The sequence below is a fragment of the Canis aureus genome, chromosome 19 (genome assembly GCF_053574225.1).
Source record: "Canis aureus isolate CA01 chromosome 19, VMU_Caureus_v.1.0, whole genome shotgun sequence".
Lineage (NCBI taxonomy): Eukaryota > Metazoa > Chordata > Mammalia > Carnivora > Canidae > Canis > Canis aureus.
This window is the reverse complement of record NC_135629.1, coordinates 44,722,791-44,738,555: the sequence shown is the minus strand read 5'-3', so window position 1 is coordinate 44,738,555 and position 15,765 is coordinate 44,722,791. Positions and strand designations below refer to the sequence as shown.

The 15,765-nt window shown below is 44.9% G+C and overlaps 1 protein-coding gene across 14 annotated transcripts in view; it reads left to right on the top strand.

The window, feature by feature from the left end:
• The first annotated feature begins 12,104 nt into the window (after nucleotides 1-12,104).
• Nucleotides 12,105-15,765, top strand: part of LOC144290218 (zinc finger protein 502-like) — a 28,913-nt gene continuing 25,252 nt past the window's right edge. For 5 of the 14 annotated variants that reach the window (XR_013358004.1, XR_013358003.1, XM_077859208.1 and 2 more), the window contains exon 1: nucleotides 12,199-12,317. The gene's annotated coding sequence lies outside the window, so the exon portion shown is untranslated. Of the gene's footprint in view, nucleotides 12,318-15,765 lie in introns of all 14 variants that reach the window. The other 9 variants (XM_077859210.1, XM_077859209.1, XM_077859221.1 and 6 more) reach the window with 7 other exon arrangements.

Genomic DNA, 15,765 nt, shown 5'->3' with positions numbered 1-15,765 from the left:
GTGCCACCCTGGAGACCCGGGATCGAATCCCACGTCAGGCTCCTGGTGCATGGAGCGTGCTTCTCCCTCTGCCTATGTCTCTGCCTCTCTCTCTCTCTCTGTGTGACTATCATAAATAAATAAAAATTTAAAAAAAATAAAAGATTTGTAACTTGAAGTATTTCTAACTTTCTAACCAAAGAGCGTTTGATGATACCAGTACAATAGTGTGTTGCTGAATCCTTCTAAGGCTTTTAGCAACAATCCTTTTTCTCTTAAACATCAACATCTCCTCTATCAGATCTTTCCCCCATCTGTGTTTAGAAACAATGGCCAATTTCCTCTACCCTCAGAAATCTTCCATAATCTTCCCTTCTTCTCAGCTACTGGCTTTCTCATGCCCATCACAGACTCACTGGGTCTATGCTTGCTATCTCTACATTTCCCTCTGCCCATCATCCCTCAACCCATTTGGGGCTAGAGTCAACATGGCCAGATAACTCCTTGAATCTAGAAAAATGGATCATGGATGATTCTGAACCATTGACCTTGGTACTCAGGAGAGGGCATCCACAGGGGAGTGTGAAGTAGCTAGTAGAGGAGGAGAGGGAGAGAAATGTGGTTTTATCCATGATAATCATTCATGTGACCATGCTACAGAGCCCAGATGTGAGGGCAGAAGAAATCAGGGCTGGAGATAAATACTTGGGGGTCAGGGCCTAGAAATAATAGCTGAACCAAGAGATAAGAGCTCCACAGTTACGAATGCTTCTCTGTACTCCAGAATGTTCTGATTCTAGGTCAATCACAACTCCCATACTCATTCTTTTTTTTTTTTTTTTTTTAAGATTTCATTCATTTTTTCATGAGAGACAGAGAGAGAGGCAGGGACACTGGCAGAGGGAGAAGCAGGCCCAATGCAAGGACCCTGACATGGGACTCAATCCTGGGACTCGAGGATCACACCCTGGGCCAAAAGCAGGCACCAAACTGCTGAGCCACCCAGGGATCCCCAGCCCATACTCATTCTGTGTGTGAACTTGGGCTTGAAGCCTGGCCTCTGTCAGCCTGTTTCTTCATCTGGAAAATGTGAAAGCTCCACTAATCTTTCAGTCTCTGAGGACCCAGTGTCATACTACTATCATCGTTGTTATTGCCCTCACCTCTCCAGGTGGAGCAGAGCCAAAAACTCAACACATTTCTTTTCTGTCTTCAGCCTTATCTCCACTCTGTGAGGTCTGCTTCATAAGCATTATTCCTCTATTTTCTAGATAAGGAGACAGAGGCTCAAAGAGGGGCGGTCTTCAGGGGCCCACGGTGGAGAGAAACTTGCCCTTCCCTGCCAGAGTCCACACCCTAGGTGCTTCACCTTACCTCCAGCCCTATGACTGATAAGATTCCTGTCCATTGAGTTCTTTATGTGTGCCCTGGGCCAAGCTGTGGATGGAGTGAGATGGGCTGTCTTGGTGGCCTGGTTGAGTGGCACTTGCCTACTCCATCCCCACTGGAGTCTCTGGCCCCCAGGCTGGAACTGAGGCCATGTCAAAGGCTTCACCTCCCTGGAGAACCCCTCAGGCCATGCTCTGCTCTACACAGTGCCTTAATTCACTGTCCAAAGAAGACAGGGAAAAAGCTTCCAGGTGAGTGTGCCTCTCTCTGTAGAAGGACCAGGGAGGATGAGGGAGAAGTTCTTGAGGATTTGGCACTCCTGGGTGTGGGAAGAGAATGAGTTGTATGGTGGGGAGCTGGAGTCTTATTTGCCTTAGCTTTAGTCCTCCTCAGTTTAAATGATCTCTCCTAGATGCCCAGAGAGCCCCAAAAGATCCTATTCAGTACCCAAAGGGTAAGCAATTCAGCGAGGTCTCCAATAGCATAGCCTGGCCACCTTTATCAGTGCTCTATAACCACAGATCTGTCTTGGGGCATCATGCTTGGGTTGCCCAGGAAGTTAGCCACACTGATGACCAGGATTGTGGTGACATGGACTATGGGTTCCAGGTGTTCATTGCTAGGCTTATTCTTTTTTTTTTTTTAATATTTTTTTATTTATTTATGACAGTCACACACAGTGAGAGAGAGAGGGGCAGAGACACAGGCAGAGGGAGAAGCAGGCTCCACGCACCGGGAGCCCGATGTGGGATTCGATCCCGGGTCTCCAGGATCGCGCCCTGGGCCAAAGGCAGGCGCCAAACCGCTGCGCCACCCAGGGATCCCGCTAGGCTTATTCTTTTGAGACCAGGCACTGATGTGGTACCATCTCAAGCAGATCCTGGGCACGGGGGTGGGGGGGCGGGAAGTAATGTCACTCAGCTCTGCAATACCCCAGCGTAGTGTCCCAGGCAGGGGTCACAAGTCAGAGCTGGAGCTCAGGAAGCTGAGGATGTAGCCTGAGCCTTGTTGGAGTAGTCCCTGAAGGCACCCACTACAGGATGATCCAGGACCCATTACTGGAAGGGAAGGGAGAAAGTCATTTGTACCCTGACCTTCCCCACAAACTCCAAGCTCCAGAAGGTGGCTCAAGTCTGTTCCTCCCAAAAGGGCATTCTCCACCAATCCTGATCACCTCTCTGGTCCTACCCCCCATTCAGATGCATATTTCACTGTGGCAGCTACAATCATGGGTTCGTTTGTTTGTCTTCCTTATAGTTAGGTACACCTCAGATACCTAGTGCTGACACTGCTGGGTGGGCAGATGAGTGGGTGACCTATGGACCTGGCTGCACACAGTCAATTTCCCTACCCCACCCAGCTTTCTATCTCTTCTGCCTCATTTAATCTTCACAGCCACTCTGTACAGTATGTCCTATTAGTGTCCATCTCTCCTGTCTGCAGGTGGACAGTAAAGGCTTCGGAGTTAAGAATAATGCCCAGGTCACATGGTTGGTAAGTGATGGAGCTGAGATTTAGACCCAAGTCATAAGAGTCTAGATCAAGGAAAGCCAGGTCTGGGGCAATTATGGCAGAAGGAAATCTTGTTTCAGCCCCTCCCTGAGAGCCCAGCTGCTCACTACATCCATCAGAGTCAGCTGCTCTGTCACCAGCTTGGGAGAGAAGTCCGTGAGGTCAGGCTTCCCCCTTAGCTGGTTCTTTCTGATCACATGCCAAGGGCAGGAAAGCTCTGGGACTGCAGCTGACTCTGTCTCTATTTTTGGAGCTAGAGATAAAATTCCCATTATAGCTGATATTTAAACTGACTCCATCTCAGGACCTTACACATATGCTGAAGAAGATGTTAGCACTTGCTGATTGAGGTGACACCGGCTCTGACATTTGAGAGTCGTGGTAGAAACAGATCTCAAGCTGCCTTTAGCTCCACAGTAGGCCCCGTTTCTGGTTCTACATCTAGAAGGAGCTCTGGAGCTGGTGCTGGAACAGAATGAAGAGAAAGGTTTACCTACATAACTGACTTTCCATGTGCCCTTCCCCAAACAGGAATGATCCTACTGCCTTGAAAGGAATACCCAGCCCATGAACCCTCACCCCATGTAGTCTCTCCAGATCACAAACCCCTTTGCCCTGTGATTTCTGTCTCAGTGGGCTCTAGAAGTTCTTTTTTTTTTTAATGTTTTATTTATTTAATTTTTATTTATTTGTGATAGTCACACAGAGAGAGAGGGGCAGAGACACAGGCAGAGGGAGAAGCAGGCTCCATGCACTGGGAGCCCGACGTGGGATTCGATCCCAGGTCCCCAGGATCGCGCCCTGGGCCAAAGGCAGGCGCCAAACCGCTGCGCCACCCAGGGATCCCGGCTCTAGAAGTTCGATAAGTGGTGCATGGTTCTTCAGGTCTTAGTTCTGCAAATTGACATGCACAGGGGTCAACTTTAGCTTGAAACATGGATGGTGCAGGGACTGCTAGGTATCCTGCAAATTCTGGTCAGGCCAAGTACTCAAGATGAGAGGGAGGGCACTGAGGAGAGTCATGTGTGGGGCAGAGTTAGAGGCCTGGCCTGTCACTCCCCACTAGGCTCCCACAGCACCCTTTTATCAGTGTGGGTCCCAGAGGATAGAGTCAGCCCACTTCCAACTCCTCCGAGGCTGTCCTTGCAGTGGAAGGTTTGGTCATTCAACAGGCCTGACAGAGAACCTGTGGACATCTGGTTTTCCCAGATTTCCCAGAATCTACCCCATCCTCCATGCACATAGACATCAAGACTGAGGTTTGAGGTAGATTTGTGAGAGGACAGCTCACATTTTCTGTTCTGGGCCCCAGTTGTGGAGGTTAGGAAATGTGGATATGAAGAGGGGCAGTCAGAGCAAGATGGGACTATGGAAGGGACGGGTCTTTCAGGAACCGACTCAGCCCAGCCTGCACTCTGCCTCCTGGGTGGTGGAGGTGGGGTGGAACCACATTCATAGCTCTCTTTTATTCATTTCCTTTTAAAAAATATTTTATTTATTTGTTCATGAGAGACACTGAGAGAGAGGCAGAGACACAGGCAGAGGGAGAAGCAGGCTTCATGCAGGGAGCCCGATGTGGGACTCAATCCTGGGACTCCAGGATCACATCCTGGGCCAAAGGCAGGCGCTCAACTGCTGAGCTACCCAGATGTCCCTCTTTTATTTATTTCCTTATGCAGGGAAAGGCCTCAGACCTCAGCCATCCCATGGAAGTCAAAAGACCCATGAGATCCAGGGCTCTGCTAGTCCCTCCCCAGCTATAGGCCCTATACTCTACCACCCTGCTCTGTGGAGACAGGAGGTCTCCTCCTGTTTTAGTTGGTCTTGTGGTCCATCATCATGGTCAGAATATGAGAGGATTTACCTATATCTAAGGAGGCCTCAAGGGTGTCACATCTAATGTATTGTGGATATGACTACTTATAATGTCTAGAATAATTGTCTGACTCAGACTGGAACTGAGTCCCAAAGATTGTGTCTGCTTCATCCATTGAATTATCTTAGTATCTAGAAAAAGTATCTTCATTTATTAGGTGCTTAATATATATTGTTAAATGAATGTACCCCAACCAGGTATCTGAGTGGGCCTTGGGCTCCCCTGCCTGACTCCAGAGATCCCTAATCTGGCATACCAAGGGCAAACACCAGCTATCTGGAATCTCAAAAGTACTTTGCAAAAGGGAAAGCAGTTTGATTTCCACATGCTTTTCCAAACTCAGAAAGTCCACAGCCAGTGAAGGATAAGTTAAAGAGCTTCCACATTGGGGAGAGAGTTATACTAAGCATGAAGACACACAACATGTCTAGGAGCTCTCTTTCTTTCTTTCTTTCTTTCTTTCTTTCTTTCTTTCTTTCTTTCAAGTTTTTTTTTAATTTATTCATGAGACACACACACAGAGAGAGAGAGAGAGAGAGAGGGAGAGAGGGAGAGAGGCAGAGGCACAAGCAGGCTCCATGCACGGAGCCTGATGTGGGACTCGATCCCAGGACTCCAGGATCATGCCCTGGGCCAAAGGCAGGTGCTAAACCACTTAGCTACCCAGGGATCCCCTAGGAGCTCTTTCTACAGAGCCAGGTTCCAGGTAAACACCTGCCATGGCGTATCCCATGATTTCCTACAACAACAATCTATGGGGTTTATGGTCCTAGCACCCCCTTTTTCAGAAGAGCAAAGTGAACCTCAGAGAGGTTCAGTGATATTCCCGAGATATACAATCAGTAGGAGGGAGACTCACCATGGTGCTGTGCAAGGGGTAGGCACTCACATATTGAACTGCTAGTCTGGGACCTGTTGGGGTGGTGAAAGCTTAGTATGTGCACAGGAAAGTGATGATGTAGGAGGTGTTTCTATCCTGGAATACTGGTACCAGGGATTGATTCCTTTTTATATTGGATGGACAAGGAGGGACATTTAGCCAACCACATCAGCATGAACCACCAGCAATATCAGGGTTTAGAGCTCAAATCAGACTCTCCCATCATTTCAGGAACCTGTTGTGGCCTGGCCTGCACTGGGCCATCCTAGGCTTTCCTGAGTTACCTTAGGATACCTCCTGACAAATGTCCAGCAGCTTCAGGGATCAGGGCTGAGCCAATGTCTACAGTGAAAGAAAAGTCTCTGAGCCCCCAAAAGTAGAGACACAGCAAGAGAACATCTTGTTCTCTTGAATGCCTCCAGCCAAGTGAGCTGGAGAGGGAACTGTCCTATGAATGTGGGTTTTCTGTGTTAGGAATGGTAGGAATTTGTGCTGGTTATGCTAATTAAGCTTGCACATAGATAGGACTGGGTGAGTCCACAAATCTGTACATGATTAGTTAAAAACCAATTCCCATGATTCATTAGTCAGGAAAGATCTTCACTGAGATGGGTGAATATCTGGGTTGGTGTACCGCAGTCATTCAAAGTTCCTAGACATTCACAGCTTTGACTATGAGAATGACCAAAGTTCATGGTTGTTTATTGGCTTCAGCTGCAGGGAAACACAGTGTTACATTAATATCTCCTAGGCAAATGCTATTGCAAATGGAAAGTTTCAAGAATATTTTCAGCTTTGAGAAATGGAAAGTCCAACTCCAAATGACTTAATCAATAAGGAAATGTTTTGGCTCAGGTTATGGAATAACCAAAAGTGGGGTGATATTCAAAGTTAGGTCAGGCAAGCAGCTGGGCTCTGTTTCACCTTGAATTCCTTGCTCTGCCCTCTTCTGAGTAGTGGTTTCATCTCTAAGCGGAGACCAAGAAAGCTATAAACTGGAAAACTACCTAGAAGACCGGCAGAATTATGAAAAATTAATAAATGTTTGTTGTCTTAGGCCATTGAGTTTGGAGTGATTAGTTAAGCAAAAGCTAACTAATATATGCTCATTCCTGAGGCAATCATAAGTGGGGGGAGTTATATTACTCTTTTTTAAAAGATTTTATTTATTTATTCAGGACAGAGAGAGAGAGGTAGAGGGAGAGAAGCAGGCTCCATGCAGGGAGCCTGTTGCAGGACTCAATACCAGGACCCCGGAATCACGACCTGAACCAAAGGCAGATGCTCAACCACTGAGCCACAGGTGCCCCTACTCTTAAAAATCTTTTACGGTTATTTATTTAAGCGATCTCTACACCCAGTGTGGGGCTTAAACTCACAACCGTGAGATTAAGAGCCACATATCTGCTAGTGGAGCCATCAAGGCACTCTGAATTATATTACTTTTTTTTTATTTTTTTTTTCAATTTTCATTTATTTATGATAGAGAGAGAGAGAGAGGCAGAGACATAGGCAGAGGGATAAGCAGGCTCCATGCACCGGGATGCCCGATGTGGGATTCGATCCCAGGTCTCCAGGATCGCGCCCTGGGCCAAAGGCAGGCGCCAAACCGCTGCACCACCCAGGGATCCCTATATTACTTTTAAGTGAATTAAGAGACTCTCTCAGAGCTGGGGTTAGGACCTGTTTCCAAGACATCCATGACTGTGTAGAAGAGAGTTGGATCTCTAAATAGAATAGTTTTGACAGGAAATAAAAGAAGAGAAAATGCATACTGAGTTTGACAATTAATAATAATTACTAAATACATCAAGCTTTGTGTTGCTTCTCTATACAAAAAGGAAAACTAAGGTACCATTAAAAGGATGTCTCATAGGAAGCAACACATATTTCTGTGTAGTGAGTGTGTCATGAGCCTGGGTGAGAGTGCAGATGAGAAACCAAAACTTGGATTTCACTAGAGCAGGGATCAACAAACTTTTTCTGTAAAGGATCAGATAGTAAATATTTTAGGTTTTGTGAGCCTTACGGTCTCTGTCACAGCTTCTGCCTTTTTTTTTTTCTTTTTTTAAGATTTTACTTATTTGAGAGAGAGAGTGCGAGAGAGTGAGCACAAGTAGGGGGAGGGGCAAAGGGAGAGGGAGAAGCAGACTCCCTGCTGAACAGGAACACTCCCCCACCCCCACTGGCCCCAACTTGGGACTCTATCCCAGGACCCTGGGATCATGACCTGAGCTGAAGGCAGACACTTAACTGACTGAGCCACGCAGGCACCCCTTTGTAGTGTGACTCTACTTTTGTAGTGTGAAAGCAGCCATAGGCAAAAATAAATGAATGGGCATGACTTGTTCCAATAAAACCATTTTACAAACAAGTGGCTAGATCTGGCCTGAGGGTCATAGACTGCCACCTTTGTAGGAGACAAGCAACATGTGATACACGTAATTAGCTACCACCCAACATGCACATCTGTATTGTGCATTTCATGTAATTTTGGCGGGAGGAAAGCTGAGTGACTAGCAGTAATGGAGAGAAGCAGTAATACAGTATTGTACATTGGCTGCTACATGTACCCTGATATGGGACGAAGTTTTTTTTTAAGATTTTAAGATTTTTAAAATATATTCATGAGAAACACAATGAGAAACACACACACACACACACACACACACACACAGAGAATCACAGAGACACACACACAGAGAGAGAGACAGAGTGAGAGAGACAGAGACAGGCTCCATGCAGGGAGCCTGATGCAGGATTCCATCGATCCCCGGTCTCCAGGATCACACCCTGGGCCGAAGGTGGCACTAAATCGCTGAGCCACCCGGGCTGCCCCTGAAGAAGGATGTCTTAATCGCTATTTGTTTTTCAAAGATAAACTTATAACTCTGTGCCTAATTTTCTTTACATAACCTGCTGAAAGGAATAAAGTTAGGTACACTGCTTTCTGTAGAGAAGTACCATGTATCTTTGAGGGTGTCTCATTCTTAAATTTTCTTGGGAAGAATGCTGAGTTATCAACAATTATATTTCACTTGAGAAACAATCATCTTTTTGATCCATTGTGAATAATGCTCGATTACCCAGGTTCAGGACCTGAGCCAAAGGCAGATGCTCAACCACTGAGCCACTCAAGTGCCCCTGGTTATTACTTTTTAATTGTGTGTTGAGGTTGGAGGTGTCTCACCATATCTTTTAATATTTAGTGCTTCATAAGATCTTCTTATATCTAGCACTGGCTGTATATTCTGTGTTGTCCTCTTGAGAAGGAGACCTGAGTTACTAGCAAGGGTCTCTCACTTAGATTTTATATATGTATATATTATATATATTTTGTATATAATATATGTTATAATAATGTATGTATATATAATATATAAATGGTGTGTTCATGTTATTTGTTTTGGTGAAAAACAAAAATGCCTGAATTTTTAGTAATTATATCACACAGAGAAGGGAAATTCATCTCTGTGGACTTTATGTTTCCTGTAACCTGGTCGGATTGAAAAGCTGAATTACTAGTAGATTTATCTTTCCTAGAGACAAAAATTTTAGGTGTGTAAACCATACTTTTTCATATATTCTCCTTGAAGAAGTAAATCAGTTGGGAAAGCATTTGGCTGCATTAAAAAACAACAACAACAACAACAACAAAAAAGCACAACCAACTAGGGAAGATAGGCCAAAAGGTGTCCAGGAGAGGCAGTCTGTGGCTGGTGTAGTAACTAAAAACCATGCCCTTCTTTTTCTTCAGTCATGCCATTCTTACAATGTGATTGGCATTTTCATGCTTGCACCTCATGGTTACAAGTTGACTGATGCATCATTAGCCTCAAAACTGTGTTCCAAGGAGGGAAAAGTGAAAAGAACAAAAAACATTTCCCAACTGAGTTCATTCTTTTTAATTAGGAAAACGGTGTTCTGAAAGCTCCACCCATAAGCACTGTATATTTATCTCTTAGTCCAGAACTGTGTCATATGGCTAGCTGCAGCTAAGAAGAAACTTGAGAAATCTGGGCACAGTGCTACCCTGAATAAAGATTTGGGTTGGTTGGTAAGGAAAATGATAATGGATACTTTATGGGCAACATGTATTGTTCACCATGATGTCCTTTCTAAAATGGTGATTGTTGGATCTAAAATCGGTGTATATAGTTCTGGCCTCTTTAGATATGGTGTAATGGAAAAGGAGAAGATGTTGATAAGGACAATTTAAATCATGGAGAAGGAAGGGAAATGGTCTGCTGTAACCTGCAAAGGACACTAGGTTTGGAGGTTGAAATTCTAGCCTTCTGATCTGATTCTTTTATTTTTAATAAAATATTTTATTTATTTATTCATGAGAGACACACAGACAGAGGTAGAGACATAGGCAGAGAGAAGCAGGCTCCATGCAGGGAGCCCGATGTGGGACTCGATCCCGGGACTCCAGGATCATGCCCTGGGCTAAAGGCAGACGGTCAACTGCTGAGCCACTCAGGTGTCTCCTGATCTGATTCTTTAACTTACAATCTGTGTGATATTGGTTGCATCAGCCTTAGCCTTTTTTCCTTGATGGTAAATTTGGCACAGAGTGTTACAGAGAAAGGGAAAAATAGATACTGGGTGAGAAATTTTGAATAGTATTGGTGGTTGTATCTTGCATAGAAAAACAAGACATCTTTATGGCATATTCTTCATGTAATCTCTTTTTGAAGGGTGGTTAAATATGATTTACCAGGAGTTTCTATTTTCCAATGGGAAGTAACATTCACCTATTTAGAGTGTGTGCCTTGGGTAATATGGGGAAAGAAAGATGATTTTCCAGGTTTTTTTCCCAGTAGTTTTCCCTCTCCTGTAAGAAATATACATCTACGTGGAGGAACTACTTCATGTAACATGTTGGAACATAAACTATAACCAGGTATCCTATCAGCTATGAATCTGGTGATATTGAATATGAAACTCTTTGTCTTATGTTGTTGGTGTTCTTCAAAAATTTCATAATTTTTTGGGTCTATTTATGTTTAGGGATGAAACTCTAGATAGATCAGGATCAGTATTCAAAGTGCCTTTCTCAGCTCAAGAAAGAATTCTGATTCTGGTGGTTTGGTCAGTCATTTATGAAGTATGTATTGAGTGCCTACTTTTTTTTAAAAAGATTTTATTTATTTATTCATGAGAGACACACACAGAGAGAGAGAGAGAGAGAGAGAGAGAGAGAGAGAGGCAGAGGGAGAAGCAGGCTCCATGCAGGGAGCCTGGTGTGGGACTCAATCCCGGGACTCGGGGATCATGCCCTGGGCCTAAGGCAGACACTCAACCGCTGAGCCATCCAGGCGTCCCATGGGTGCCTACTTCATGTCAGCTACTGTTCTGGATGTGGTTAGACAGTGTGAGTAAGAGAGAGAAGGTCCCTACCTTCATAAAGCTTATATTCTACTGAAGGAAACAGCAGATGTATAGACTGAGGTGAGTAGATGGGAATATACCAACTAGATGGTCCTTCCTTTTGGATGTTCACAGACTTGCTGAATTTAATTTATGGCATTCACAATTTTCAATTTCTCAAATATGCCAATAACCTGAACTTTACTTTTGTATTTGATTAGTGGATTGGACACATATTTACTGAGTATCTTCTCTGCCAGACACAGCTTAACACTGGGATATGATAATGATAATATGATATAATAATAGCTGCAGGTACCTGCATAGAGTTGTGTAGAGATGAACTGGATCCTTCATAGTTGCCCTTAGGTGGAATATGACCCGTGTATATCTCCCTAATAATGATCAAAAGTGGACAAGTGTGTGTATTTCAAGCCAGAATTACTCATACCAGTGAGACTGGAGTGTAAACATTAATGAAGGTCAAGGATAGATTGGCACTGGGTCTTGGAAGAACCAGTATGACCTGAATGGCCAGGGTGTGGGGCAGTAGGTAGAAAGGAGGGAGAATATTCTAGAGGGGCAAGTCCTGGAAAAAAAAAAAAAAAAAAAAGATCCGGGGTCAGGGAGGGTCAAGAGATTTCAGGGGGCCAATGGGGGAATTCACTTATGATACAGGAGAAAATGTGAATGCGAGCAGAGTTAAGAGAGATTGCTGGGTGATGATGTCAGCATGTGGGGGCCTAGAACAGGAATTTGTCCATTATTCTTAGTAAATAGTGGATCATTCAAGATTCTTACTCAGGGTCTCCCTCTGCCTGTGTCTCTGCCTCTCTCTTTCTCTCTCTGCGTTTCTCGTGAATAAATGAATAAAATATATATATAAAAAAAAGATTTTTACTCCGGGGCTATTTTTAGCAGGTGGACTACACTAGGTGCCTCGCTGAGGCAGCCTCTCCCGAGTCCTATCCAGCACGCTCTCCAACACTAACGCCCCCCATCTACAGCCTTCCTGGGGGATGAAGCGGTCACCGTGCTCCGGGAAAAGGTGGCCTCTAATGGGACGTCATGCACTTGGCTGGGGTTAGAGGGAAACCAGGCCCGGATCGCCTTCTTCGGGGACCCCGCGAGCGAGACTCAGGCAGCGGAAGGCCTCGCGAGACGAGGCGCGCGGAGCCGCTGGTGACGCACTACCGGCCGCGCCACTGCTCTTCCGGCCTGGGGGCGGGGCGGTGAGCCCGTGCCCTGGGCCTGCGCGCACCTGTGGGACCGTAGTCGCCACCCCGCGGGGAGCCCCTGGACCTCACGGTGAGCGGGCGGGGCCTCGGGGAGGGGAGGGGAGTGGCTCCGGGCGCCTTCGCCTGGGGCAGCGGGCGGGAGGCTTTTGGAGGCAGCCTGCCCCCGGCCTCGTGCGGCCCCGAACTCCCAGCGGCCTCGGCACAGCGTCCGGCGCGGAGCAGGCGGCTGAGAGGACCGTGCGAATTCGCACGAGCGAATGAGCGATGACTGACTGAGGGCTAGATGCATGGATGATCTACAGCTAGGGCTCACGTTCGGAAACGAAGCCCCAGGGCTCAGAGTTCTCGGTCTGAATACCATCTCTCCCCCGTCCTCCCACCCCCTCCCCATTAATCCTGCCTGCAGCTCAGAGACTTTTTTTTTTAGGGACCGTCGTAGTAGGAACCGGCAGTAGCGTGAAGGTGGCGAGTCTCGAGTCTCTGAGTTGCAATTCCTGAGGATACAGAGGCTGTTCTCTCATCTCTAAAGTTGGACTGTCTACTGTGTCTAGTAGTCCTTGCCTTCCTTGCTTTGCAAGGCTCAGTTGACAGCATGTATGTGATAGCCCGCACGGACACGTTCATGTCTTGCAACAAAATTTTACTGTGCGTTACTTGCCAAGTTGGACACAGAACCCAGGGGCGGGACTACAGAGTGAGAGACCTTGGACCTGGAACATGCTTACAGTCTAGTTAGTGCTGGGGGATATATATGTGAACAGGTTTTTGTGATGATCTAAAACATAGTGCTAAATAGGACTGTTCGAAGCAGCTGTGCTGATTGAACCTTCAGAACAACCCATTATCTGTAGTTTTTTTTTTTTTTTTAAGGTTTCATTTATTTATTCATAAGAGACACAAAGAGAGGCAGAGACACAGGAGGCAGAGGGAGAAGCAGGCTCCCTGCAGGGAGCCCGATGCGGGACTTGATCCTGGGACCTCAGGGTCATGCCCTGGGCTGAAGGCAGACGCTCAACCACTGAGCCACCCAGGCATCTCTTATTTGTAGTTTTTTTAATGAGGATATTGAGGTACGGAGAGAATAGGAGACGATGGAAGGACATATTGCTACTTAGTGACCCAAGGCTGCAGAAGAGAGAGATCCAGAATGCTGCTACAGCCTAGATGAGTATGTTACTTGTGGCCAACTGACAAACCCAAGAAGGGCTTCAGGGAGGAGTACATTTTGAGTGTGGTCTTATTGAAGGAATTGTTTCAAATTCTCGAAAAATCCCACCTGGTTTGCCCATAATCCTTTAGCTAATTATTGAGAGGTAAAGAGGTGGCAGGGAGGAGAAAGCTTACAAAGTAAGGGGAGAGAGAGCTAGCTCCTTGTTACTTTGAACGGGATTAAGCTATTAAAAGCTCTCCTGGGACGCCTGGGTGGCCCACGGTGTAATCCTGAAGTCCCCCGATCAAGTCTCATATCGGGCTCCCTGCATGAAGCCTGCTTCTCCCTCTGCCTGTGTCTCTGCCTCTCTTTCTCTGTGTCTCTCATGAATAAATAAAATCTTTTTTAAAAAATTAAAAAATAAAAGCTTTCCTTTTTTTCCTTTTACCCTTCACTGTAATACCCATCTCGCCCCCAAACGTGGATTCTGACAGATCCTTTTATCTTCTTAAAATCACTGACAATCAGATTATTCTATACTAGGCATTGGCGGAAAAACCTGTACCTTCCTCTCTGGGAAATTTATAGACTAGAGGGTCAGTAAACTATGGCCCCCAGGCAAAATGTCTATCACCTGTTTTTGTTTAAAAAAAAAAAAAAGAAAGAAGAAAAAAAAAGTCTTACTGAAACACAGCCAAGCTCATTTATTTTTATTTTTTATTTTTATTTATTTATTTTTAAAGATTGTATTTATTTATTCATGAGAGACACACACACAGAGAGGCAGAGACACAGGCAGAGGGAGAATCAGGCTCTTCATAGGGATCCCAGTGTGGGACTCGATCCCCCAACTGGGATCACGCCCTGAGCTGAAGACAGACGCTCAACCACTGAGCCATCCAGGAGTCCCTCATTTTTTTTTAAAACATATTATGTGTGTAGTTGTTTTCACACTACAAAGGCAAAGTTGAATAGTTGTGACAGAGAGAGACCATATTGCCCCTGAAGCCTTAATTATTTATTTTCTAACCCATTACAGGAAAATTTGCAGTTTGACATAAATTGCTGACAGCTCAGATGATCCACAGTTGGAGGAGAGGGTTGTCAGCAAGATGTCTTTTCTTCTCCATAGATTTTAGTATCAAACATAATAATGCCTGACCCCTGTGGAATACTTGCCATGTGGCAGATGTCTTTATAAATGCTTTACATGAATTAACTCGTTTGGTTAAGGATTCACAGAATGTTAAAGCTGAAAGGACTCATAGATACTATCTTTTCGCCCCCATGGATATTATCTAATTTGTCAGCTTTTTCAGGTAAGTAGCCTGTCATGTAGGCCCATCACATGGGCTGTGACAGAACAATTTCCTGATTTCCATTTCAATCCACTTTAATCTTACTCTGAATGAGAGGCCAATACCTTATTCACTAGATCTGGCATTTTGTTGGTTGTAACTCCTTTTGTTTCTGTTTTTTTTGATCGTTGAAACCTGTGAGCAGGAACTACAGTTCAGTCATTTTTTTACATAATTATTTCTCTAACTTTAATACATGTTTATTGTAGGGAAAGTGAAATATATAGAAGAGTATAAAGGACAAATGAAAGTAACCCATTAAATGACCTAAGGATCAGTGTGTTGACATTTTGGTGGATTTCTTCTGTCCTTTGTGTTTTGTATATGTCTGTGTATTAATAATAGTTCTTATTTATTGAATGTTTACTTAGTACTGGTACATGTATGCATATTTTTATTTTACCATTTTGTATTCTCCAGTTTTAACATATTTTCTCATGGATATTCTTTGAAAACATGACGTTTTTAAAAGATTTTACTAAAAAAAAAAAAAAAAAGATTTTATTTATTCATGAGAGACAGAGAGAGGCAGAGACATAGCCATAGGGAGAAGCAGGCTTCCTGCAGGGAGCCCGATGTGGTACTCCATCCCAGGACCCCGGGATCATGACCTGAGCCCGAGGCAGATGCTCAACCACCGAGCCACCCAGTTATCCCAACATGATTTTTTTTAAGGGTAAGGAACTCTAAATCCTGAGAAGGAAAAAGTGTAATTCTTTCATAAAAAGGATGTTTGAAGCAAATTCTCCCCTAAAACTACCTCTTGTATTAAAGGTGTGAAAGACTCAAATAAGGACATTCATTGTTACCTTTTTTTTTTTAAGATTTTTTATTTTCTTTATTCATAGAGACACAGAAAGAGAGAGGAGAGACACAGGCAGAGGGAGAATCAGGCTCCATGCAGGGAGCCTGACGTGGGACTCGATTCCAGGTCTCCAGGATCACGCCCCGGGCTGCAGGCGGCACTAAACCGCTGCGCCACCGGGGCTGCCCTCATTCTGTTACCTTAA